The 23,403-nt window shown below is 60.1% G+C and overlaps 25 non-coding genes across 25 annotated transcripts; all 25 read left to right on the plus strand.

Annotated features, from left to right (window-relative positions):
- Positions 1-65: 65 nt before the first annotated feature.
- On the plus strand, positions 66-229 carry LOC146865225 (U1 spliceosomal RNA). The gene has a single exon (XR_014977254.1). It is a non-coding gene; the product is annotated as a U1 spliceosomal RNA (small nuclear RNA).
- Positions 230-1,126: 897 nt separating this feature from the next.
- On the plus strand, positions 1,127-1,290 carry LOC146865226 (U1 spliceosomal RNA). The gene has a single exon (XR_014977255.1). It is a non-coding gene; the product is annotated as a U1 spliceosomal RNA (small nuclear RNA).
- Positions 1,291-2,187: 897 nt separating this feature from the next.
- Positions 2,188-2,351, plus strand: LOC146865227 (U1 spliceosomal RNA). Its single transcript, XR_014977257.1, has one exon. It is a non-coding gene; the product is annotated as a U1 spliceosomal RNA (small nuclear RNA).
- Positions 2,352-2,966: 615 nt separating this feature from the next.
- Positions 2,967-3,130, plus strand: LOC146865228 (U1 spliceosomal RNA). Its single transcript, XR_014977259.1, has one exon. It is a non-coding gene; the product is annotated as a U1 spliceosomal RNA (small nuclear RNA).
- An 897-nt stretch (positions 3,131-4,027) lies between these two features.
- LOC146865229 (U1 spliceosomal RNA) lies at positions 4,028-4,191 on the plus strand. Its single transcript, XR_014977351.1, has one exon. It is a non-coding gene; the product is annotated as a U1 spliceosomal RNA (small nuclear RNA).
- Positions 4,192-5,088: 897 nt separating this feature from the next.
- Positions 5,089-5,252, plus strand: LOC146865230 (U1 spliceosomal RNA). Its single transcript, XR_014977260.1, has one exon. It is a non-coding gene; the product is annotated as a U1 spliceosomal RNA (small nuclear RNA).
- An 897-nt stretch (positions 5,253-6,149) lies between these two features.
- Positions 6,150-6,313, plus strand: LOC146865231 (U1 spliceosomal RNA). Its single transcript, XR_014977261.1, has one exon. It is a non-coding gene; the product is annotated as a U1 spliceosomal RNA (small nuclear RNA).
- An 897-nt stretch (positions 6,314-7,210) lies between these two features.
- On the plus strand, positions 7,211-7,374 carry LOC146865232 (U1 spliceosomal RNA). Its single transcript, XR_014977262.1, has one exon. It is a non-coding gene; the product is annotated as a U1 spliceosomal RNA (small nuclear RNA).
- Positions 7,375-8,271: 897 nt separating this feature from the next.
- LOC146865233 (U1 spliceosomal RNA) lies at positions 8,272-8,435 on the plus strand. Its single transcript, XR_014977263.1, has one exon. It is a non-coding gene; the product is annotated as a U1 spliceosomal RNA (small nuclear RNA).
- A 615-nt stretch (positions 8,436-9,050) lies between these two features.
- LOC146865234 (U1 spliceosomal RNA) lies at positions 9,051-9,214 on the plus strand. Its single transcript, XR_014977264.1, has one exon. It is a non-coding gene; the product is annotated as a U1 spliceosomal RNA (small nuclear RNA).
- An 897-nt stretch (positions 9,215-10,111) lies between these two features.
- Positions 10,112-10,275, plus strand: LOC146865235 (U1 spliceosomal RNA). Its single transcript, XR_014977352.1, has one exon. It is a non-coding gene; the product is annotated as a U1 spliceosomal RNA (small nuclear RNA).
- An 897-nt stretch (positions 10,276-11,172) lies between these two features.
- Positions 11,173-11,336, plus strand: LOC146865236 (U1 spliceosomal RNA). Its single transcript, XR_014977265.1, has one exon. It is a non-coding gene; the product is annotated as a U1 spliceosomal RNA (small nuclear RNA).
- Positions 11,337-12,233: 897 nt separating this feature from the next.
- Positions 12,234-12,397, plus strand: LOC146865237 (U1 spliceosomal RNA). The gene has a single exon (XR_014977266.1). It is a non-coding gene; the product is annotated as a U1 spliceosomal RNA (small nuclear RNA).
- Positions 12,398-13,012: 615 nt separating this feature from the next.
- Positions 13,013-13,176, plus strand: LOC146865238 (U1 spliceosomal RNA). The gene has a single exon (XR_014977267.1). It is a non-coding gene; the product is annotated as a U1 spliceosomal RNA (small nuclear RNA).
- A 615-nt stretch (positions 13,177-13,791) lies between these two features.
- On the plus strand, positions 13,792-13,955 carry LOC146865239 (U1 spliceosomal RNA). The gene has a single exon (XR_014977269.1). It is a non-coding gene; the product is annotated as a U1 spliceosomal RNA (small nuclear RNA).
- Positions 13,956-14,570: 615 nt separating this feature from the next.
- Positions 14,571-14,734, plus strand: LOC146865240 (U1 spliceosomal RNA). Its single transcript, XR_014977270.1, has one exon. It is a non-coding gene; the product is annotated as a U1 spliceosomal RNA (small nuclear RNA).
- An 897-nt stretch (positions 14,735-15,631) lies between these two features.
- LOC146865241 (U1 spliceosomal RNA) lies at positions 15,632-15,795 on the plus strand. The gene has a single exon (XR_014977271.1). It is a non-coding gene; the product is annotated as a U1 spliceosomal RNA (small nuclear RNA).
- Positions 15,796-16,410: 615 nt separating this feature from the next.
- Positions 16,411-16,574, plus strand: LOC146865242 (U1 spliceosomal RNA). The gene has a single exon (XR_014977272.1). It is a non-coding gene; the product is annotated as a U1 spliceosomal RNA (small nuclear RNA).
- A 618-nt stretch (positions 16,575-17,192) lies between these two features.
- Positions 17,193-17,356, plus strand: LOC146865243 (U1 spliceosomal RNA). Its single transcript, XR_014977430.1, has one exon. It is a non-coding gene; the product is annotated as a U1 spliceosomal RNA (small nuclear RNA).
- An 897-nt stretch (positions 17,357-18,253) lies between these two features.
- On the plus strand, positions 18,254-18,417 carry LOC146865244 (U1 spliceosomal RNA). The gene has a single exon (XR_014977273.1). It is a non-coding gene; the product is annotated as a U1 spliceosomal RNA (small nuclear RNA).
- Positions 18,418-19,314: 897 nt separating this feature from the next.
- On the plus strand, positions 19,315-19,478 carry LOC146865245 (U1 spliceosomal RNA). Its single transcript, XR_014977274.1, has one exon. It is a non-coding gene; the product is annotated as a U1 spliceosomal RNA (small nuclear RNA).
- A 615-nt stretch (positions 19,479-20,093) lies between these two features.
- Positions 20,094-20,257, plus strand: LOC146865246 (U1 spliceosomal RNA). Its single transcript, XR_014977275.1, has one exon. It is a non-coding gene; the product is annotated as a U1 spliceosomal RNA (small nuclear RNA).
- Positions 20,258-21,154: 897 nt separating this feature from the next.
- Positions 21,155-21,318, plus strand: LOC146865247 (U1 spliceosomal RNA). The gene has a single exon (XR_014977276.1). It is a non-coding gene; the product is annotated as a U1 spliceosomal RNA (small nuclear RNA).
- Positions 21,319-22,215: 897 nt separating this feature from the next.
- LOC146865248 (U1 spliceosomal RNA) lies at positions 22,216-22,379 on the plus strand. Its single transcript, XR_014977277.1, has one exon. It is a non-coding gene; the product is annotated as a U1 spliceosomal RNA (small nuclear RNA).
- A 615-nt stretch (positions 22,380-22,994) lies between these two features.
- LOC146865249 (U1 spliceosomal RNA) lies at positions 22,995-23,158 on the plus strand. Its single transcript, XR_014977278.1, has one exon. It is a non-coding gene; the product is annotated as a U1 spliceosomal RNA (small nuclear RNA).
- Positions 23,159-23,403: the final 245 nt, after the last annotated feature.

Genomic DNA, 23,403 nt, shown 5'->3' on the forward strand with positions numbered 1-23,403 from the left:
AATGCCACCCTCGCCCTGCGGGGAGATGCCCAGCGGCCCGCCCTCGCCCTGTCCCCTTCCAACTCATACTTACCTGGCAGGGGAGACACCATGATCACGAAGGTGGTTCTCCCAGGGTGAGGCTCATCCATTGCACTTCGGATGTGCTGACCCCTGCGATGTCCCCAAATGCGGGATACTCGACTGCATAATTTCTGGTAGTGGGGGACTGCGTTCGCGCTTTCCCCTGATCTCTGGTTTCAAGAAAGACAAAATGGAAAAAAAATAAAAAGGAGTCTGGAGCACCCTTTCTCGTCTTCTGTGGTCTTTCTGGGCTGCTGCGGCTGGATTGGAGGGGGGCGTGGGCAAGAGGGAATCACATGCTAAGTACCGAGCCTGGGGAATGATGGGATAGTTGCAGCCTCCCACTCTGGGGACCTATCCAGAGACAGGGCAGTAGGCCCTGGCCAGGTGACATGTCTGCTCCTTTCCATCGCCCCCCCTGGGGCTGTGGCCTGGCTGCCAGCCTCTTGCCTCGCCCTAGCCTTCCCAGGCCCAGACTCTGGCTGAGGACCCCAGGCCGTGGCCCGGCGAGGGCTCTGCCCGGCGAGGGTTCTGTCTGCAGCGTTTGGGAGCGTTCGTGAGGGGCTCGGGGCGAGAACCCCTGCTCACTTGCAGGCCTGTTTGTCCCTGGCTTTCAGCCACAAGCAGTCGACTGGGGCCTAGCCAGGCAACATGTCACTGCATACCTCTAGAGGGGGCCTCAGTGGCAGCTCTTAGGCTTCCAAAGCCCCAAATCTCTGCTTCTGGGCCCAAAGTGGGCATGGCAATCGCCCTTCTGTGAGTGCTGTAGCCCTGGCTTTGCCCCCGTGTGAGCAAGGTGCAGCATAGCGAAAGCAGGGCCCTGATTGGCGCTGCCGGTGGGCGTGGACATGCAAATTTTGCTGGCCGGCCGAGGCCTGTGGGAAGCTGCTGTGGGTAGCTGCGCGCTTTCCAAAGTGGGCACAGGGGCCTTGGCTGGTCACCTTGCGCCCCAAAATGCCCATGCTCTGCCTCGCCCGGCCTCAGGCCTAGCCTGTGTGAATGCCACCCTCGCCCTGCGGGGAGATGCCCAGCGGCCCGCCCTCGCCCTGTCCCCTTCCAACTCATACTTACCTGGCAGGGGAGACACCATGATCACGAAGGTGGTTCTCCCAGGGTGAGGCTCATCCATTGCACTTCGGATGTGCTGACCCCTGCGATGTCCCCAAATGCGGGATACTCGACTGCATAATTTCTGGTAGTGGGGGACTGCGTTCGCGCTTTCCCCTGATCTCTGGTTTCAAGAAAGACAAAATGGAAAAAAAATAAAAAGGAGTCTGGAGCACCCTTTCTCGTCTTCTGTGGTCTTTCTGGGCTGCTGCGGCTGGATTGGAGGGGGGCGTGGGCAAGAGGGAATCACATGCTAAGTACCGAGCCTGGGGAATGATGGGATAGTTGCAGCCTCCCACTCTGGGGACCTATCCAGAGACAGGGCAGTAGGCCCTGGCCAGGTGACATGTCTGCTCCTTTCCATCGCCCCCCCTGGGGCTGTGGCCTGGCTGCCAGCCTCTTGCCTCGCCCTAGCCTTCCCAGGCCCAGACTCTGGCTGAGGACCCCAGGCCGTGGCCCGGCGAGGGCTCTGCCCGGCGAGGGTTCTGTCTGCAGCGTTTGGGAGCGTTCGTGAGGGGCTCGGGGCGAGAACCCCTGCTCACTTGCAGGCATGTTTGTCCCTGGCTTTCAGCCACAAGCAGTCGACTGGGGCCTAGCCAGGCAACATGTCACTGCATACCTCTAGAGGGGGCCTCAGTGGCAGCTCTTAGGCTTCCAAAGCCCCAAATCTCTGCTTCTGGGCCCAAAGTGGGCATGGCAATCGCCCTTCTGTGAGTGCTGTAGCCCTGGCTTTGCCCCCGTGTGAGCAAGGTGCAGCATAGCGAAAGCAGGGCCCTGATTGGCGCTGCCGGTGGGCGTGGACATGCAAATTTTGCTGGCCGGCCGAGGCCTGTGGGAAGCTGCTGTGGGTAGCTGCGCGCTTTCCAAAGTGGGCACAGGGGCATTGGCTGGTCACCTTGCGCCCCAAAATGCCCATGCTCTGCCTCGCCCGGCCTCAGGCCTTGCCTGTGTGAATGCCACCCTCGCCCTGCGGGGAGATGCCCAGCGGCCCGCCCTCGCCCTGTCCCCTTCCAACTCATACTTACCTGGCAGGGGAGACACCATGATCACGAAGGTGGTTCTCCCAGGGTGAGGCTCATCCATTGCACTTCGGATGTGCTGACCCCTGCGATGTCCCCAAATGCGGGATACTCGACTGCATAATTTCTGGTAGTGGGGGACTGCGTTCGCGCTTTCCCCTGATCTCTGGTTTCAAGAAAGACAAAAAGGAAAAAAAAATAAAAAGCAGTCTGGAGCACCCTTTGGCGTTTCTTGTGGTCCGTCCAGGGTGCTGTAAGCTGGCTGGAATGGGGAGTGGGCGAGGGCCAATTAGTTATGCAAATTTACAAGCCTGGGGGATGCTGGCTTAGGGCTTAGAAACGTGCTTCTGGGCCCGATTTCGACCTGGCAAGCACTCTGTTGTGCTTGCGAAAGCCTTTGCTTGTGCACAATTTGGAGGGCCTGAAAAATCTGCTGTTGGGCCCGATTTCGGCCTGCCAAGCCCTCTGGTGTGCTTGCTGTAGCCCTGGCTTTGCCCCCGTGTGAGCAAGGTGCAGCATAGCGAAAGCAGGGCCCTGATTGGCGCTGCCGGTGGGCGTGGACATGCAAATTTTGCTGGCCGGCCGAGGCCTGTGGGAAGCTGCTGTGGGTAGCTGCGCGCTTTCCAAAGTGGGCACAGGGGCCTTGGCTGGTCACCTTGCGCCCCAAAATGCCCATGCTCTGCCTCGCCCGGCCTCAGGCCTAGCCTGTGTGAATGCCACCCTCGCCCTGCGGGGAGATGCCCAGCGGCCCGCCCTCGCCCTGTCCCCTTCCAACTCATACTTACCTGGCAGGGGAGACACCATGATCACGAAGGTGGTTCTCCCAGGGTGAGGCTCATCCATTGCACTTCGGATGTGCTGACCCCTGCGATGTCCCCAAATGCGGGATACTCGACTGCATAATTTCTGGTAGTGGGGGACTGCGTTCGCGCTTTCCCCTGATCTCTGGTTTCAAGAAAGACAAAATGGAAAAAAAATAAAAAGGAGTCTGGAGCACCCTTTCTCGTCTTCTGTGGTCTTTCTGGGCTGCTGCGGCTGGATTGGAGGGGGGCGTGGGCAAGAGGGAATCACATGCTAAGTACCGAGCCTGGGGAATGATGGGATAGTTGCAGCCTCCCACTCTGGGGACCTATCCAGAGACAGGGCAGTAGGCCCTGGCCAGGTGACATGTCTGCTCCTTTCCATCGCCCCCCCTGGGGCTGTGGCCTGGCTGCCAGCCTCTTGCCTCGCCCTAGCCTTCCCAGGCCCAGACTCTGGCTGAGGACCCCAGGCCGTGGCCCGGCGAGGGCTCTGCCCGGCGAGGGTTCTGTCTGCAGCGTTTGGGAGCGTTCGTGAGGGGCTCGGGGCGAGAACCCCTGCTCACTTGCAGGCCTGTTTGTCCCTGGCTTTCAGCCACAAGCAGTCGACTGGGGCCTAGCCAGGCAACATGTCACTGCATACCTCTAGAGGGGGCCTCAGTGGCAGCTCTTAGGCTTCCAAAGCCCCAAATCTCTGCTTCTGGGCCCAAAGTGGGCATGGCAATCGCCCTTCTGTGAGTGCTGTAGCCCTGGCTTTGCCCCCGTGTGAGCAAGGTGCAGCATAGCGAAAGCAGGGCCCTGATTGGCGCTGCCGGTGGGCGTGGACATGCAAATTTTGCTGGCCGGCCGAGGCCTGTGGGAAGCTGCTGTGGGTAGCTGCGCGCTTTCCAAAGTGGGCACAGGGGCCTTGGCTGGTCACCTTGCGCCCCAAAATGCCCATGCTCTGCCTCGCCCGGCCTCAGGCCTAGCCTGTGTGAATGCCACCCTCGCCCTGCGGGGAGATGCCCAGCGGCCCGCCCTCGCCCTGTCCCCTTCCAACTCATACTTACCTGGCAGGGGAGACACCATGATCACGAAGGTGGTTCTCCCAGGGTGAGGCTCATCCATTGCACTTCGGATGTGCTGACCCCTGCGATGTCCCCAAATGCGGGATACTCGACTGCATAGTTTCTGGTAGTGGGGGACTGCGTTCGCGCTTTCCCCTGATCTCTGGTTTCAAGAAAGACAAAATGGAAAAAAAATAAAAAGGAGTCTGGAGCACCCTTTCTCGTCTTCTGTGGTCTTTCTGGGCTGCTGCGGCTGGATTGGAGGGGGGCGTGGGCAAGAGGGAATCACATGCTAAGTACCGAGCCTGGGGAATGATGGGATAGTTGCAGCCTCCCACTCTGGGGACCTATCCAGAGACAGGGCAGTAGGCCCTGGCCAGGTGACATGTCTGCTCCTTTCCATCGCCCCCCCTGGGGCTGTGGCCTGGCTGCCAGCCTCTTGCCTCGCCCTAGCCTTCCCAGGCCCAGACTCTGGCTGAGGACCCCAGGCCGTGGCCCGGCGAGGGCTCTGCCCGGCGAGGGTTCTGTCTGCAGCGTTTGGGAGCGTTCGTGAGGGGCTCGGGGCGAGAACCCCTGCTCACTTGCAGGCCTGTTTGTCCCTGGCTTTCAGCCACAAGCAGTCGACTGGGGCCTAGCCAGGCAACATGTCACTGCATACCTCTAGAGGGGGCCTCAGTGGCAGCTCTTAGGCTTCCAAAGCCCCAAATCTCTGCTTCTGGGCCCAAAGTGGGCATGGCAATCGCCCTTCTGTGAGTGCTGTAGCCCTGGCTTTGCCCCCGTGTGAGCAAGGTGCAGCATAGCGAAAGCAGGGCCCTGATTGGCGCTGCCGGTGGGCGTGGACATGCAAATTTTGCTGGCCGGCCGAGGCCTGTGGGAAGCTGCTGTGGGTAGCTGCGCGCTTTCCAAAGTGGGCACAGGGGCCTTGGCTGGTCACCTTGCGCCCCAAAATGCCCATGCTCTGCCTCGCCCGGCCTCAGGCCTAGCCTGTGTGAATGCCACCCTCGCCCTGCGGGGAGATGCCCAGCGGCCCGCCCTCGCCCTGTCCCCTTCCAACTCATACTTACCTGGCAGGGGAGACACCATGATCACGAAGGTGGTTCTCCCAGGGTGAGGCTCATCCATTGCACTTCGGATGTGCTGACCCCTGCGATGTCCCCAAATGCGGGATACTCGACTGCATAATTTCTGGTAGTGGGGGACTGCGTTCGCGCTTTCCCCTGATCTCTGGTTTCAAGAAAGACAAAATGGAAAAAAAATAAAAAGGAGTCTGGAGCACCCTTTCTCGTCTTCTGTGGTCTTTCTGGGCTGCTGCGGCTGGATTGGAGGGGGGCGTGGGCAAGAGGGAATCACATGCTAAGTACCGAGCCTGGGGAATGATGGGATAGTTGCAGCCTCCCACTCTGGGGACCTATCCAGAGACAGGGCAGTAGGCCCTGGCCAGGTGACATGTCTGCTCCTTTCCATCGCCCCCCCTGGGGCTGTGGCCTGGCTGCCAGCCTCTTGCCTCGCCCTAGCCTTCCCAGGCCCAGACTCTGGCTGAGGACCCCAGGCCGTGGCCCGGCGAGGGCTCTGCCCGGCGAGGGTTCTGTCTGCAGCGTTTGGGAGCGTTCGTGAGGGGCTCGGGGCGAGAACCCCTGCTCACTTGCAGGCCTGTTTGTCCCTGGCTTTCAGCCACAAGCAGTCGACTGGGGCCTAGCCAGGCAACATGTCACTGCATACCTCTAGAGGGGGCCTCAGTGGCAGCTCTTAGGCTTCCAAAGCCCCAAATCTCTGCTTCTGGGCCCAAAGTGGGCATGGCAATCGCCCTTCTGTGAGTGCTGTAGCCCTGGCTTTGCCCCCGTGTGAGCAAGGTGCAGCATAGCGAAAGCAGGGCCCTGATTGGCGCTGCCGGTGGGCGTGGACATGCAAATTTTGCTGGCCGGCCGAGGCCTGTGGGAAGCTGCTGTGGGTAGCTGCGCGCTTTCCAAAGTGGGCACAGGGGCCTTGGCTGGTCACCTTGCGCCCCAAAATGCCCATGCTCTGCCTCGCCCGGCCTCAGGCCTAGCCTGTGTGAATGCCACCCTCGCCCTGCGGGGAGATGCCCAGCGGCCCGCCCTCGCCCTGTCCCCTTCCAACTCATACTTACCTGGCAGGGGAGACACCATGATCACGAAGGTGGTTCTCCCAGGGTGAGGCTCATCCATTGCACTTCGGATGTGCTGACCCCTGCGATGTCCCCAAATGCGGGATACTCGACTGCATAATTTCTGGTAGTGGGGGACTGCGTTCGCGCTTTCCCCTGATCTCTGGTTTCAAGAAAGACAAAATGGAAAAAAAATAAAAAGGAGTCTGGAGCACCCTTTCTCGTCTTCTGTGGTCTTTCTGGGCTGCTGCGGCTGGATTGGAGGGGGGCGTGGGCAAGAGGGAATCACATGCTAAGTACCGAGCCTGGGGAATGATGGGATAGTTGCAGCCTCCCACTCTGGGGACCTATCCAGAGACAGGGCAGTAGGCCCTGGCCAGGTGACATGTCTGCTCCTTTCCATCGCCCCCCCTGGGGCTGTGGCCTGGCTGCCAGCCTCTTGCCTCGCCCTAGCCTTCCCAGGCCCAGACTCTGGCTGAGGACCCCAGGCCGTGGCCCGGCGAGGGCTCTGCCCGGCGAGGGTTCTGTCTGCAGCGTTTGGGAGCGTTCGTGAGGGGCTCGGGGCGAGAACCCCTGCTCACTTGCAGGCCTGTTTGTCCCTGGCTTTCAGCCACAAGCAGTCGACTGGGGCCTAGCCAGGCAACATGTCACTGCATACCTCTAGAGGGGGCCTCAGTGGCAGCTCTTAGGCTTCCAAAGCCCCAAATCTCTGCTTCTGGGCCCAAAGTGGGCATGGCAATCGCCCTTCTGTGAGTGCTGTAGCCCTGGCTTTAACCCCGTGTGAGCAAGGTGCAGCATAGCGAAAGCAGGGCCCTGATTGGCGCTGCCGGTGGGCGTGGACATGCAAATTTTGCTGGCCGGCCGAGGCCTGTGGGAAGCTGCTGTGGGTAGCTGCGCGCTTTCCAAAGTGGGCACAGGGGCCTTGGCTGGTCACCTTGCGCCCCAAAATGCCCATGCTCTGCCTCGCCCGGCCTCAGGCCTAGCCTGTGTGAATGCCACCCTCGCCCTGCGGGGAGATGCCCAGCGGCCCGCCCTCGCCCTGTCCCCTTCCAACTCATACTTACCTGGCAGGGGAGACACCATGATCACGAAGGTGGTTCTCCCAGGGTGAGGCTCATCCATTGCACTTCGGATGTGCTGACCCCTGCGATGTCCCCAAATGCGGGATACTCGACTGCATAATTTCTGGTAGTGGGGGACTGCGTTCGCGCTTTCCCCTGATCTCTGGTTTCAAGAAAGACAAAATGGAAAAAAAATAAAAAGGAGTCTGGAGCACCCTTTCTCGTCTTCTGTGGTCTTTCTGGGCTGCTGCGGCTGGATTGGAGGGGGGCGTGGGCAAGAGGGAATCACATGCTAAGTACCGAGCCTGGGGAATGATGGGATAGTTGCAGCCTCCCACTCTGGGGACCTATCCAGAGACAGGGCAGTAGGCCCTGGCCAGGTGACATGTCTGCTCCTTTCCATCGCCCCCCCTGGGGCTGTGGCCTGGCTGCCAGCCTCTTGCCTCGCCCTAGCCTTCCCAGGCCCAGACTCTGGCTGAGGACCCCAGGCCGTGGCCCGGCGAGGGCTCTGCCCGGCGAGGGTTCTGTCTGCAGCGTTTGGGAGCGTTCGTGAGGGGCTCGGGGCGAGAACCCCTGCTCACTTGCAGGCCTGTTTGTCCCTGGCTTTCAGCCACAAGCAGTCGACTGGGGCCTAGCCAGGCAACATGTCACTGCATACCTCTAGAGGGGGCCTCAGTGGCAGCTCTTAGGCTTCCAAAGCCCCAAATCTCTGCTTCTGGGCCCAAAGTGGGCATGGCAATCGCCCTTCTGTGAGTGCTGTAGCCCTGGCTTTGCCCCCGTGTGAGCAAGGTGCAGCATAGCGAAAGCAGGGCCCTGATTGGCGCTGCCGGTGGGCGTGGACATGCAAATTTTGCTGGCCGGCCGAGGCCTGTGGGAAGCTGCTGTGGGTAGCTGCGCGCTTTCCAAAGTGGGCACAGGGGCATTGGCTGGTCACCTTGCGCCCCAAAATGCCCATGCTCTGCCTCGCCCGGCCTCAGGCCTTGCCTGTGTGAATGCCACCCTCGCCCTGCGGGGAGATGCCCAGCGGCCCGCCCTCGCCCTGTCCCCTTCCAACTCATACTTACCTGGCAGGGGAGACACCATGATCACGAAGGTGGTTCTCCCAGGGTGAGGCTCATCCATTGCACTTCGGATGTGCTGACCCCTGCGATGTCCCCAAATGCGGGATACTCGACTGCATAATTTCTGGTAGTGGGGGACTGCGTTCGCGCTTTCCCCTGATCTCTGGTTTCAAGAAAGACAAAAAGGAAAAAAAAATAAAAAGGAGTCTGGAGCACCCTTTGACGTTTCTTGTGGTCCGTCCAGGGTGCTGTAAGCTGGCTGGAATGGGGAGTGGGCGAGGGCCAATTAGTTATGCAAATTTACAAGCCTGGGGGATGCTGGCTTAGGGCTTAGAAACGTGCTTCTGGGCCCGATTTCGACCTGGCAAGCACTCTGTTGTGCTTGCGAAAGCCTTTGCTTGTGCACAATTTGGAGGGCCTGAAAAATCTGCTGTTGGGCCCGATTTCGGCCTGCCAAGCCCTCTGGTGTGCTTGCTGTAGCCCTGGCTTTGCCCCCGTGTGAGCAAGGTGCAGCATAGCGAAAGCAGGGCCCTGATTGGCGCTGCCGGTGGGCGTGGACATGCAAATTTTGCTGGCCGGCCGAGGCCTGTGGGAAGCTGCTGTGGGTAGCTGCGCGCTTTCCAAAGTGGGCACAGGGGCCTTGGCTGGTCACCTTGCGCCCCAAAATGCCCATGCTCTGCCTCGCCCGGCCTCAGGCCTAGCCTGTGTGAATGCCACCCTCGCCCTGCGGGGAGATGCCCAGCGGCCCGCCCTCGCCCTGTCCCCTTCCAACTCATACTTACCTGGCAGGGGAGACACCATGATCACGAAGGTGGTTCTCCCAGGGTGAGGCTCATCCATTGCACTTCGGATGTGCTGACCCCTGCGATGTCCCCAAATGCGGGATACTCGACTGCATAATTTCTGGTAGTGGGGGACTGCGTTCGCGCTTTCCCCTGATCTCTGGTTTCAAGAAAGACAAAATGGAAAAAAAATAAAAAGGAGTCTGGAGCACCCTTTCTCGTCTTCTGTGGTCTTTCTGGGCTGCTGCGGCTGGATTGGAGGGGGGCGTGGGCAAGAGGGAATCACATGCTAAGTACCGAGCCTGGGGAATGATGGGATAGTTGCAGCCTCCCACTCTGGGGACCTATCCAGAGACAGGGCAGTAGGCCCTGGCCAGGTGACATGTCTGCTCCTTTCCATCGCCCCCCCTGGGGCTGTGGCCTGGCTGCCAGCCTCTTGCCTCGCCCTAGCCTTCCCAGGCCCAGACTCTGGCTGAGGACCCCAGGCCGTGGCCCGGCGAGGGCTCTGCCCGGCGAGGGTTCTGTCTGCAGCGTTTGGGAGCGTTCGTGAGGGGCTCGGGGCGAGAACCCCTGCTCACTTGCAGGCCTGTTTGTCCCTGGCTTTCAGCCACAAGCAGTCGACTGGGGCCTAGCCAGGCAACATGTCACTGCATACCTCTAGAGGGGGCCTCAGTGGCAGCTCTTAGGCTTCCAAAGCCCCAAATCTCTGCTTCTGGGCCCAAAGTGGGCATGGCAATCGCCCTTCTGTGAGTGCTGTAGCCCTGGCTTTGCCCCCGTGTGAGCAAGGTGCAGCATAGCGAAAGCAGGGCCCTGATTGGCGCTGCCGGTGGGCGTGGACATGCAAATTTTGCTGGCCGGCCGAGGCCTGTGGGAAGCTGCTGTGGGTAGCTGCGCGCTTTCCAAAGTGGGCACAGGGGCCTTGGCTGGTCACCTTGCGCCCCAAAATGCCCATGCTCTGCCTCGCCCGGCCTCAGGCCTAGCCTGTGTGAATGCCACCCTCGCCCTGCGGGGAGATGCCCAGCGGCCCGCCCTCGCCCTGTCCCCTTCCAACTCATACTTACCTGGCAGGGGAGACACCATGATCACGAAGGTGGTTCTCCCAGGGTGAGGCTCATCCATTGCACTTCGGATGTGCTGACCCCTGCGATGTCCCCAAATGCGGGATACTCGACTGCATAGTTTCTGGTAGTGGGGGACTGCGTTCGCGCTTTCCCCTGATCTCTGGTTTCAAGAAAGACAAAATGGAAAAAAAATAAAAAGGAGTCTGGAGCACCCTTTCTCGTCTTCTGTGGTCTTTCTGGGCTGCTGCGGCTGGATTGGAGGGGGGCGTGGGCAAGAGGGAATCACATGCTAAGTACCGAGCCTGGGGAATGATGGGATAGTTGCAGCCTCCCACTCTGGGGACCTATCCAGAGACAGGGCAGTAGGCCCTGGCCAGGTGACATGTCTGCTCCTTTCCATCGCCCCCCCTGGGGCTGTGGCCTGGCTGCCAGCCTCTTGCCTCGCCCTAGCCTTCCCAGGCCCAGACTCTGGCTGAGGACCCCAGGCCGTGGCCCGGCGAGGGCTCTGCCCGGCGAGGGTTCTGTCTGCAGCGTTTGGGAGCGTTCGTGAGGGGCTCGGGGCGAGAACCCCTGCTCACTTGCAGGCCTGTTTGTCCCTGGCTTTCAGCCACAAGCAGTCGACTGGGGCCTAGCCAGGCAACATGTCACTGCATACCTCTAGAGGGGGCCTCAGTGGCAGCTCTTAGGCTTCCAAAGCCCCAAATCTCTGCTTCTGGGCCCAAAGTGGGCATGGCAATCGCCCTTCTGTGAGTGCTGTAGCCCTGGCTTTGCCCCCGTGTGAGCAAGGTGCAGCATAGCGAAAGCAGGGCCCTGATTGGCGCTGCCGGTGGGCGTGGACATGCAAATTTTGCTGGCCGGCCGAGGCCTGTGGGAAGCTGCTGTGGGTAGCTGCGCGCTTTCCAAAGTGGGCACAGGGGCCTTGGCTGGTCACCTTGCGCCCCAAAATGCCCATGCTCTGCCTCGCCCGGCCTCAGGCCTAGCCTGTGTGAATGCCACCCTCGCCCTGCGGGGAGATGCCCAGCGGCCCGCCCTCGCCCTGTCCCCTTCCAACTCATACTTACCTGGCAGGGGAGACACCATGATCACGAAGGTGGTTCTCCCAGGGTGAGGCTCATCCATTGCACTTCGGATGTGCTGACCCCTGCGATGTCCCCAAATGCGGGATACTCGACTGCATAATTTCTGGTAGTGGGGGACTGCGTTCGCGCTTTCCCCTGATCTCTGGTTTCAAGAAAGACAAAATGGAAAAAAAATAAAAAGGAGTCTGGAGCACCCTTTCTCGTCTTCTGTGGTCTTTCTGGGCTGCTGCGGCTGGATTGGAGGGGGGCGTGGGCAAGAGGGAATCACATGCTAAGTACCGAGCCTGGGGAATGATGGGATAGTTGCAGCCTCCCACTCTGGGGACCTATCCAGAGACAGGGCAGTAGGCCCTGGCCAGGTGACATGTCTGCTCCTTTCCATCGCCCCCCCTGGGGCTGTGGCCTGGCTGCCAGCCTCTTGCCTCGCCCTAGCCTTCCCAGGCCCAGACTCTGGCTGAGGACCCCAGGCCGTGGCCCGGCGAGGGCTCTGCCCGGCGAGGGTTCTGTCTGCAGCGTTTGGGAGCGTTCGTGAGGGGCTCGGGGCGAGAACCCCTGCTCACTTGCAGGCCTGTTTGTCCCTGGCTTTCAGCCACAAGCAGTCGACTGGGGCCTAGCCAGGCAACATGTCACTGCATACCTCTAGAGGGGGCCTCAGTGGCAGCTCTTAGGCTTCCAAAGCCCCAAATCTCTGCTTCTGGGCCCAAAGTGGGCATGGCAATCGCCCTTCTGTGAGTGCTGTAGCCCTGGCTTTGCCCCCGTGTGAGCAAGGTGCAGCATAGCGAAAGCAGGGCCCTGATTGGCGCTGCCGGTGGGCGTGGACATGCAAATTTTGCTGGCCGGCCGAGGCCTGTGGGAAGCTGCTGTGGGTAGCTGCGCGCTTTCCAAAGTGGGCACAGGGGCCTTGGCTGGTCACCTTGCGCCCCAAAATGCCCATGCTCTGCCTCGCCCGGCCTCAGGCCTAGCCTGTGTGAATGCCACCCTCGCCCTGCGGGGAGATGCCCAGCGGCCCGCCCTCGCCCTGTCCCCTTCCAACTCATACTTACCTGGCAGGGGAGACACCATGATCACGAAGGTGGTTCTCCCAGGGTGAGGCTCATCCATTGCACTTCGGATGTGCTGACCCCTGCGATGTCCCCAAATGCGGGATACTCGACTGCATAATTTCTGGTAGTGGGGGACTGCGTTCGCGCTTTCCCCTGATCTCTGGTTTCAAGAAAGACAAAAAGGAAAAAAAAATAAAAAGGAGTCTGGAGCACCCTTTGACGTTTCTTGTGGTCCGTCCAGGGTGCTGTAAACTGGCTGGAATGGGGAGTGGGCGAGGGCCAATTAGTTATGCAAATTTACAAGCCTGGGGGATGCTGGCTTAGGGCTTAGAAACGTGCTTCTGGGCCCGATTTCGACCTGGCAAGCACTCTGTTGTGCTTGCGAAAGCCTTTGCTTGTGCACAATTTGGAGGGCCTGAAAAATCTGCTGTTGGGCCCGATTTCGGCCTGCCAAGCCCTCTGGTGTGCTTGCTGTAGCCCTGGCTTTGCCCCCGTGTGAGCAAGGTGCAGCATAGCGAAAGCAGGGCCCTGATTGGCGCTGCCGGTGGGCGTGGACATGCAAATTTTGCTGGCCGGCCGAGGCCTGTGGGAAGCTGCTGTGGGTAGCTGCGCGCTTTCCAAAGTGGGCACAGGGGCCTTGGCTGGTCACCTTGCGCCCCAAAATGCCCATGCTCTGCCTCGCCCGGCCTCAGGCCTAGCCTGTGTGAATGCCACCCTCGCCCTGCGGGGAGATGCCCAGCGGCCCGCCCTCGCCCTGTCCCCTTCCAACTCATACTTACCTGGCAGGGGAGACACCATGATCACGAAGGTGGTTCTCCCAGGGTGAGGCTCATCCATTGCACTTCGGATGTGCTGACCCCTGCGATGTCCCCAAATGCGGGATACTCGACTGCATAATTTCTGGTAGTGGGGGACTGCGTTCGCGCTTTCCCCTGATCTCTGGTTTCAAGAAAGACAAAAAGGAAAAAAAAATAAAAAGGAGTCTGGAGCACCCTTTGACGTTTCTTGTGGTCCGTCCAGGGTGCTGTAAGCTGGCTGGAATGGGGAGTGGGCGAGGGCCAATTAGTTATGCAAATTTACAAGCCTGGGGGATGCTGGCTTAGGGCTTAGAAACGTGCTTCTGGGCCCGATTTCGACCTGGCAAGCACTCTGTTGTGCTTGCGAAAGCCTTTGCTTGTGCACAATTTGGAGGGCCTGAAAAATCTGCTGTTGGGCCCGATTTCGGCCTGCCAAGCCCTCTGGTGTGCTTGCTGTAGCCCTGGCTTTGCCCCCGTGTGAGCAAGGTGCAGCATAGCGAAAGCAGGGCCCTGATTGGCGCTGCCGGTGGGCGTGGACATGCAAATTTTGCTGGCCGGCCGAGGCCTGTGGGAAGCTGCTGTGGGTAGCTGCGCGCTTTCCAAAGTGGGCACAGGGGCCTTGGCTGGTCACCTTGCGCCCCAAAATGCCCATGCTCTGCCTCGCCCGGCCTCAGGCCTAGCCTGTGTGAATGCCACCCTCGCCCTGCGGGGAGATGCCCAGCGGCCCGCCCTCGCCCTGTCCCCTTCCAACTCATACTTACCTGGCAGGGGAGACACCATGATCACGAAGGTGGTTCTCCCAGGGTGAGGCTCATCCATTGCACTTCGGATGTGCTGACCCCTGCGATGTCCCCAAATGCGGGATACTCGACTGCATAATTTCTGGTAGTGGGGGACTGCGTTCGCGCTTTCCCCTGATCTCTGGTTTCAAGAAAGACAAAAAGGAAAAAAAAATAAAAAGGAGTCTGGAGCACCCTTTGACGTTTCTTGTGGTCCGTCCAGGGTGCTGTAAGCTGGCTGGAATGGGGAGTGGGCGAGGGCCAATTAGTTATGCAAATTTACAAGCCTGGGGGATGCTGGCTTAGGGCTTAGAAACGTGCTTCTGGGCCCGATTTCGACCTGGCAAGCACTCTGTTGTGCTTGCGAAAGCCTTTGCTTGTGCACAATTTGGAGGGCCTGAAAAATCTGCTGTTGGGCCCGATTTCGGCCTGCCAAGCCCTCTGGTGTGCTTGCTGTAGCCCTGGCTTTGCCCCCGTGTGAGCAAGGTGCAGCATAGCGAAAGCAGGGCCCTGATTGGCGCTGCCGGTGGGCGTGGACATGCAAATTTTGCTGGCCGGCCGAGGCCTGTGGGAAGCTGCTGTGGGTAGCTGCGCGCTTTCCAAAGTGGGCACAGGGGCCTTGGCTGGTCACCTTGCGCCCCAAAATGCCCATGCTCTGCCTCGCCCGGCCTCAGGCCTAGCCTGTGTGAATGCCACCCTCGCCCTGCGGGGAGATGCCCAGCGGCCCGCCCTCGCCCTGTCCCCTTCCAACTCATACTTACCTGGCAGGGGAGACACCATGATCACGAAGGTGGTTCTCCCAGGGTGAGGCTCATCCATTGCACTTCGGATGTGCTGACCCCTGCGATGTCCCCAAATGCGGGATACTCGACTGCATAATTTCTGGTAGTGGGGGACTGCGTTCGCGCTTTCCCCTGATCTCTGGTTTCAAGAAAGACAAAATGGAAAAAAAATAAAAAGGAGTCTGGAGCACCCTTTCTCGTCTTCTGTGGTCTTTCTGGGCTGCTGCGGCTGGATTGGAGGGGGGCGTGGGCAAGAGGGAATCACATGCTAAGTACCGAGCCTGGGGAATGATGGGATAGTTGCAGCCTCCCACTCTGGGGACCTATCCAGAGACAGGGCAGTAGGCCCTGGCCAGGTGACATGTCTGCTCCTTTCCATCGCCCCCCCTGGGGCTGTGGCCTGGCTGCCAGCCTCTTGCCTCGCCCTAGCCTTCCCAGGCCCAGACTCTGGCTGAGGACCCCAGGCCGTGGCCCGGCGAGGGCTCTGCCCGGCGAGGGTTCTGTCTGCAGCGTTTGGGAGCGTTCGTGAGGGGCTCGGGGCGAGAACCCCTGCTCACTTGCAGGCCTGTTTGTCCCTGGCTTTCAGCCACAAGCAGTCGACTGGGGCCTAGCCAGGCAACATGTCACTGCATACCTCTAGAGGGGGCCTCAGTGGCAGCTCTTAGGCTTCCAAAGCCCCAAATCTCTGCTTCTGGGCCCAAAGTGGGCATGGCAATCGCCCTTCTGTGAGTGCTGTAGCCCTGGCTTTAACCCCGTGTGAGCAAGGTGCAGCATAGCGAAAGCAGGGCCCTGATTGGCGCTGCCGGTGGGCGTGGACATGCAAATTTTGCTGGCCGGCCGAGGCCTGTGGGAAGCTGCTGTGGGTAGCTGCGCGCTTTCCAAAGTGGGCACAGGGGCCTTGGCTGGTCACCTTGCGCCCCAAAATGCCCATGCTCTGCCTCGCCCGGCCTCAGGCCTAGCCTGTGTGAATGCCACCCTCGCCCTGCGGGGAGATGCCCAGCGGCCCGCCCTCGCCCTGTCCCCTTCCAACTCATACTTACCTGGCAGGGGAGACACCATGATCACGAAGGTGGTTCTCCCAGGGTGAGGCTCATCCATTGCACTTCGGATGTGCTGACCCCTGCGATGTCCCCAAATGCGGGATACTCGACTGCATAATTTCTGGTAGTGGGGGACTGCGTTCGCGCTTTCCCCTGATCTCTGGTTTCAAGAAAGACAAAAAGGAAAAAAAAATAAAAAGGAGTCTGGAGCACCCTTTGACGTTTCTTGTGGTCCGTCCAGGGTGCTGTAAGCTGGCTGGAATGGGGAGTGGGCGAGGGCCAATTAGTTATGCAAATTTACAAGCCTGGGGGATGCTGGCTTAGGGCTTAGAAACGTGCTTCTGGGCCCGATTTCGACCTGGCAAGCACTCTGTTGTGCTTGCGAAAGCCTTTGCTTGTGCACAATTTGGAGGGCCTGAAAAATCTGCTGTTGGGCCCGATTTCGGCCTGCCAAGCCCTCTGGTGTGCTTGCTGTAGCCCTGGCTTTGCCCCCGTGTGAGCAAGGTGCAGCATAGCGAAAGCAGGGCCCTGATTGGCGCTGCCGGTGGGCGTGGACATGCAAATTTTGCTGGCCGGCCGAGGCCTGTGGGAAGCTGCTGTGGGTAGCTGCGCGCTTTCCAAAGTGGGCACAGGGGCCTTGGCTGGTCACCTTGCGCCCCAAAATGCCCATGCTCTGCCTCGCCCGGCCTCAGGCCTAGCCTGTGTGAATGCCACCCTCGCCCTGCGGGGAGATGCCCAGCGGCCCGCCCTCGCCCTGTCCCCTTCCAACTCATACTTACCTGGCAGGGGAGACACCATGATCACGAAGGTGGTTCTCCCAGGGTGAGGCTCATCCATTGCACTTCGGATGTGCTGACCCCTGCGATGTCCCCAAATGCGGGATACTCGACTGCATAATTTCTGGTAGTGGGGGACTGCGTTCGCGCTTTCCCCTGATCTCTGGTTTCAAGAAAGACAAAAAGGAAAAAAAAATAAAAAAAAGGAGTCTGGAGCACCCTTTGACGTTTCTTGTGGTCCGTCCAGGGTGCTGTAAGCTGGCTGGAATGGGGAGTGGGCGAGGGCCAATTAGTTATGCAAATTTACAAGCCTGGGGGATGCTGGCTTAGGGCTTAGAAACGTGCTTCTGGGCCCGATTTCGACCTGGCAAGCACTCTGTTGTGCTTGCGAAAGCCTTTGCTTGTGCACAATTTGGAGGGCCTGAAAAATCTGCTGTTGGGCCCGATTTCGGCCTGCCAAGCCCTCTGGTGTGCTTGCTGTAGCCCTGGCTTTGCCCCCGTGTGAGCAAGGTGCAGCATAGCGAAAGCAGGGCCCTGATTGGCGCTGCCGGTGGGCGTGGACATGCAAATTTTGCTGGCCGGCCGAGGCCTGTGGGAAGCTGCTGTGGGTAGCTGCGCGCTTTCCAAAGTGGGCACAGGGGCCTTGGCTGGTCACCTTGCGCCCCAAAATGCCCATGCTCTGCCTCGCCCGGCCTCAGGCCTAGCCTGTGTGAATGCCACCCTCGCCCTGCGGGGAGATGCCCAGCGGCCCGCCCTCGCCCTGTCCCCTTCCAACTCATACTTACCTGGCAGGGGAGACACCATGATCACGAAGGTGGTTCTCCCAGGGTGAGGCTCATCCATTGCACTTCGGATGTGCTGACCCCTGCGATGTCCCCAAATGCGGGATACTCGACTGCATAATTTCTGGTAGTGGGGGACTGCTTTCGCGCTTTCCCCTGATCTCTGGTTTCAAGAAAGACAAAATGGAAAAAAAATAAAAAGGAGTCTGGAGCACCCTTTCTCGTCTTCTGTGGTCTTTCTGGGCTGCTGCGGCTGGATTGGAGGGGGGCGTGGGCAAGAGGGAATCACATGCTAAGTACCGAGCCTGGGGAATGATGGGATAGTTGCAGCCTCCCACTCTGGGGACCTATCCAGAGACAGGGCAGTAGGCCCTGGCCAGGTGACATGTCTGCTCCTTTCCATCGCCCCCCCTGGGGCTGTGGCCTGGCTGCCAGCCTCTTGCCTCGCCCTAGCCTTCCCAGGCCCAGACTCTGGCTGAGGACCCCAGGCCGTGGCCCGGCGAGGGCTCTGCCCGGCGAGGGTTCTGTCTGCAGCGTTTGGGAGCGTTCGTGAGGGGCTCGGGGCGAGAACCCCTGCTCACTTGCAGGCCTGTTTGTCCCTGGCTTTCAGCCACAAGCAGTCGACTGGGGCCTAGCCAGGCAACATGTCACTGCATACCTCTAGAGGGGGCCTCAGTGGCAGCTCTTAGGCTTCCAAAGCCCCAAATCTCTGCTTCTGGGCCCAAAGTGGGCATGGCAATCGCCCTTCTGTGAGTGCTGTAGCCCTGGCTTTGCCCCCGTGTGAGCAAGGTGCAGCATAGCGAAAGCAGGGCCCTGATTGGCGCTGCCGGTGGGCGTGGACATGCAAATTTTGCTGGCCGGCCGAGGCCTGTGGGAAGCTGCTGTGGGTAGCTGCGCGCTTTCCAAAGTGGGCACAGGGGCCTTGGCTGGTCACCTTGCGCCCCAAAATGCCCATGCTCTGCCTCGCCCGGCCTCAGGCCTAGCCTGTGTGAATGCCACCCTCGCCCTGCGGGGAGATGCCCAGCGGCCCGCCCTCGCCCTGTCCCCTTCCAACTCATACTTACCTGGCAGGGGAGACACCATGATCACGAAGGTGGTTCTCCCAGGGTGAGGCTCATCCATTGCACTTCGGATGTGCTGACCCCTGCGATGTCCCCAAATGCGGGATACTCGACTGCATAATTTCTGGTAGTGGGGGACTGCGTTCGCGCTTTCCCCTGATCTCTGGTTTCAAGAAAGACAAAATGGAAAAAAAATAAAAAGGAGTCTGGAGCACCCTTTCTCGTCTTCTGTGGTCTTTCTGGGCTGCTGCGGCTGGATTGGAGGGGGGCGTGGGCAAGAGGGAATCACATGCTAAGTACCGAGCCTGGGGAATGATGGGATAGTTGCAGCCTCCCACTCTGGGGACCTATCCAGAGACAGGGCAGTAGGCCCTGGCCAGGTGACATGTCTGCTCCTTTCCATCGCCCCCCCTGGGGCTGTGGCCTGGCTGCCAGCCTCTTGCCTCGCCCTAGCCTTCCCAGGCCCAGACTCTGGCTGAGGACCCCAGGCCGTGGCCCGGCGAGGGCTCTGCCCGGCGAGGGTTCTGTCTGCAGCGTTTGGGAGCGTTCGTGAGGGGCTCGGGGCGAGAACCCCTGCTCACTTGCAGGCCTGTTTGTCCCTGGCTTTCAGCCACAAGCAGTCGACTGGGGCCTAGCCAGGCAACATGTCACTGCATACCTCTAGAGGGGGCCTCAGTGGCAGCTCTTAGGCTTCCAAAGCCCCAAATCTCTGCTTCTGGGCCCAAAGTGGGCATGGCAATCGCCCTTCTGTGAGTGCTGTAGCCCTGGCTTTGCCCCCGTGTGAGCAAGGTGCAGCATAGCGAAAGCAGGGCCCTGATTGGCGCTGCCGGTGGGCGTGGACATGCAAATTTTGCTGGCCGGCCGAGGCCTGTGGGAAGCTGCTGTGGGTAGCTGCGCGCTTTCCAAAGTGGGCACAGGGGCCTTGGCTGGTCACCTTGCGCCCCAAAATGCCCATGCTCTGCCTCGCCCGGCCTCAGGCCTAGCCTGTGTGAATGCCACCCTCGCCCTGCGGGGAGATGCCCAGCGGCCCGCCCTCGCCCTGTCCCCTTCCAACTCATACTTACCTGGCAGGGGAGACACCATGATCACGAAGGTGGTTCTCCCAGGGTGAGGCTCATCCATTGCACTTCGGATGTGCTGACCCCTGCGATGTCCCCAAATGCGGGATACTCGACTGCATAATTTCTGGTAGTGGGGGACTGCGTTCGCGCTTTCCCCTGATCTCTGGTTTCAAGAAAGACAAAAAGGAAAAAAAAATAAAAAGGAGTCTGGAGCACCCTTTGACGTTTCTTGTGGTCCGTCCAGGGTGCTGTAAGCTGGCTGGAATGGGGAGTGGGCGAGGGCCAATTAGTTATGCAAATTTACAAGCCTGGGGGATGCTGGCTTAGGGCTTAGAAACGTGCTTCTGGGCCCGATTTCGACCTGGCAAGCACTCTGTTGTGCTTGCGAAAGCCTTTGCTTGTGCACAATTTGGAGGGCCTGAAAAATCTGCTGTTGGGCCCGATTTCGGCCTGCCAAGCCCTCTGGTGTGCTTGCTGTAGCCCTGGCTTTGCCCCCGTGTGAGCAAGGTGCAGCATAGCGAAAGCAGGGCCCTGATTGGCGCTGCCGGTGGGCGTGGACATGCAAATTTTGCTGGCCGGCCGAGGCCTGTGGGAAGCTGCTGTGGGTAGCTGCGCGCTTTCCAAAGTGGGCACAGGGGCCTTGGCTGGTCACCTTGCGCCCCAAAATGCCCATGCTCTGCCTCGCCCGGCCTCAGGCCTAGCCTGTGTGAATGCCACCCTCGCCCTGCGGGGAGATGCCCAGCGGCCCGCCCTCGCCCTGTCCCCTTCCAACTCATACTTACCTGGCAGGGGAGACACCATGATCACGAAGGTGGTTCTCCCAGGGTGAGGCTCATCCATTGCACTTCGGATGTGCTGACCCCTGCGATGTCCCCAAATGCGGGATACTCGACTGCATAATTTCTGGTAGTGGGGGACTGCGTTCGCGCTTTCCCCTGATCTCTGGTTTCAAGAAAGACAAAATGGAAAAAAAATAAAAAGGAGTCTGGAGCACCCTTTCTCGTCTTCTGTGGTCTTTCTGGGCTGCTGCGGCTGGATTGGAGGGGGGCGTGGGCAAGAGGGAATCACATGCTAAGTACCGAGCCTGGGGAATGATGGGATAGTTGCAGCCTCCCACTCTGGGGACCTATCCAGAGACAGGGCAGTAGGCCCTGGCCAGGTGACATGTCTGCTCCTTTCCATCGCCCCCCCTGGGGCTGTGGCCTGGCTGCCAGCCTCTTGCCTCGCCCTAGCCTTCCCAGGCCCAGACTCTGGCTGAGGACCCCAGGCCGTGGCCCGGCGAGGGCTCTGCCCGGCGAGGGTTCTGTCTGCAGCGTTTGGGAGCGTTCGTGAGGGGCTCGGGGCGAGAACCCCTGCTCACTTGCAGGCCTGTTTGTCCCTGGCTTTCAGCCACAAGCAGTCGACTGGGGCCTAGCCAGGCAACATGTCACTGCATACCTCTAGAGGGGGCCTCAGTGGCAGCTCTTAGGCTTCCAAAGCCCCAAATCTCTGCTTCTGGGCCCAAAGTGGGCATGGCAATCGCCCTTCTGTGAGTGCTGTAGCCCTGGCTTTGCCCCCGTGTGAGCAAGGTGCAGCATAGCGAAAGCAGGGCCCTGATTGGCGCTGCCGGTGGGCGTGGACATGCAAATTTTGCTGGCCGGCCGAGGCCTGTGGGAAGCTGCTGTGGGTAGCTGCGCGCTTTCCAAAGTGGGCACAGGGGCCTTGGCTGGTCACCTTGCGCCCCAAAATGCCCATGCTCTGCCTCGCCCGGCCTCAGGCCTAGCCTGTGTGAATGCCACCCTCGCCCTGCGGGGAGATGCCCAGCGGCCCGCCCTCGCCCTGTCCCCTTCCAACTCATACTTACCTGGCAGGGGAGACACCATGATCACGAAGGTGGTTCTCCCAGGGTGAGGCTCATCCATTGCACTTCGGATGTGCTGACCCCTGCGATGTCCCCAAATGCGGGATACTCGACTGCATAATTTCTGGTAGTGGGGGACTGCGTTCGCGCTTTCCCCTGATCTCTGGTTTCAAGAAAGACAAAATGGAAAAAAAATAAAAAGGAGTCTGGAGCACCCTTTCTCGTCTTCTGTGGTCTTTCTGGGCTGCTGCGGCTGGATTGGAGGGGGGCGTGGGCAAGAGGGAATCACATGCTAAGTACCGAGCCTGGGGAATGATGGGATAGTTGCAGCCTCCCACTCTGGGGACCTATCCAGAGACAGGGCAGTAGGCCCTGGCCAGGTGACATGTCTGCTCCTTTCCATCGCCCCCCCTGGGGCTGTGGCCTGGCTGCCAGCCTCTTGCCTCGCCCTAGCCTTCCCAGGCCCAGACTCTGGCTGAGGACCCCAGGCCGTGGCCCGGCGAGGGCTCTGCCCGGCGAGGGTTCTGTCTGCAGCGTTTGGGAGCGTTCGTGAGGGGCTCGGGGCGAGAACCCCTGCTCACTTGCAGGCATGTTTGTCCCTGGCTTTCAGCCACAAGCAGTCGACTGGGGCCTAGCCAGGCAACATGTCACTGCATACCTCTAGAGGGGGCCTCAGTGGCAGCTCTTAGGCTTCCAAAGCCCCAAATCTCTGCTTCTGGGCCCAAAGTGGGCATGGCAATCGCCCTTCTGTGAGTGCTGTAGCCCTGGCTTTGCCCCCGTGTGAGCAAGGTGCAGCATAGCGAAAGCAGGGCCCTGATTGGCGCTGCCGGTGGGCGTGGACATGCAAATTTTGCTGGCCGGCCGAGGCCTGTGGGAAGCTGCTGTGGGTAGCTGCGCGCTTTCCAAAGTGGGCACAGGGGCATTGGCTGGTCACCTTGCGCCCCAAAATGCCCATGCTCTGCCTCGCCCGGCCTCAGGCCTTGCCTGTGTGAATGCCACCCTCGCCCTGCGGGGAGATGCCCAGCGGCCCGCCCTCGCCCTGTCCCCTTCCAACTCATACTTACCTGGCAGGGGAGACACCATGATCACGAAGGTGGTTCTCCCAGGGTGAGGCTCATCCATTGCACTTCGGATGTGCTGACCCCTGCGATGTCCCCAAATGCGGGATACTCGACTGCATAATTTCTGGTAGTGGGGGACTGCGTTCGCGCTTTCCCCTGATCTCTGGTTTCAAGAAAGACAAAAAGGAAAAAAAAATAAAAAGGAGTCTGGAGCACCCTTTGACGTTTCTTGTGGTCCGTCCAGGGTGCTGTAAGCTGGCTGGAATGGGGAGTGGGCGAGGGCCAATTAGTTATGCAAATTTACAAGCCTGGGGGATGCTGGCTTAGGGCTTAGAAACGTGCTTCTGGGCCCGATTTCGACCTGGCAAGCACTCTGTTGTGCTTGCGAAAGCCTTTGCTTGTGCACAATTTGGAGGGCCTGAAAAATCTGCTGTTGGGCCCGATTTCGGCCTGCCAAGCCCTCTGGTGTGCTTGCTGTAGCCCTGGCTTTGCCCCCGTGTGAGCAAGGTGCAGCATAGCGAAAGCAGGGCCCTGATTGGCGCTGCCGGTGGGCGTGGACATGCAAATTTTGCTGGCCGGCCGAGGCCTGTGGGAAGCTGCTGTGGGTAGCTGCGCGCTTTCCAAAGTGGGCACAGGGGCCTTGGCTGGTCACCTTGCGCCCCAAAATGCCCATGCTCTGCCTCGCCCGGCCTCAGGCCTAGCCTGTGTGAATGCCACCCTCGCCCTGCGGGGAGATGCCCAGCGGCCCGCCCTCGCCCTGTCCCCTTCCAACTCATACTTACCTGGCAGGGGAGACACCATGATCACGAAGGTGGTTCTCCCAGGGTGAGGCTCATCCATTGCACTTCGGATGTGCTGACCCCTGCGATGTCCCCAAATGCGGGATACTCGACTGCATAATTTCTGGTAGTGGGGGACTGCGTTCGCGCTTTCCCCTGATCTCTGGTTTCAAGAAAGACAAAATGGAAAAAAAATAAAAAGGAGTCTGGAGCACCCTTTCTCGTCTTCTGTGGTCTTTCTGGGCTGCTGCGGCTGGATTGGAGGGGGGCGTGGGCAAGAGGGAATCACATGCTAAGTACCGAGCCTGGGGAATGATGGGATAGTTGCAGCCTCCCACTCTGGGGACCTATCCAGAGACAGGGCAGTAGGCCCTGGCCAGGTGACATGTCTGCTCCTTTCCATC

The sequence above is a fragment of the Triturus cristatus genome, chromosome 2_1 (genome assembly GCF_964204655.1).
Source record: "Triturus cristatus chromosome 2_1, aTriCri1.1, whole genome shotgun sequence".
Lineage (NCBI taxonomy): Eukaryota > Metazoa > Chordata > Amphibia > Caudata > Salamandridae > Triturus > Triturus cristatus.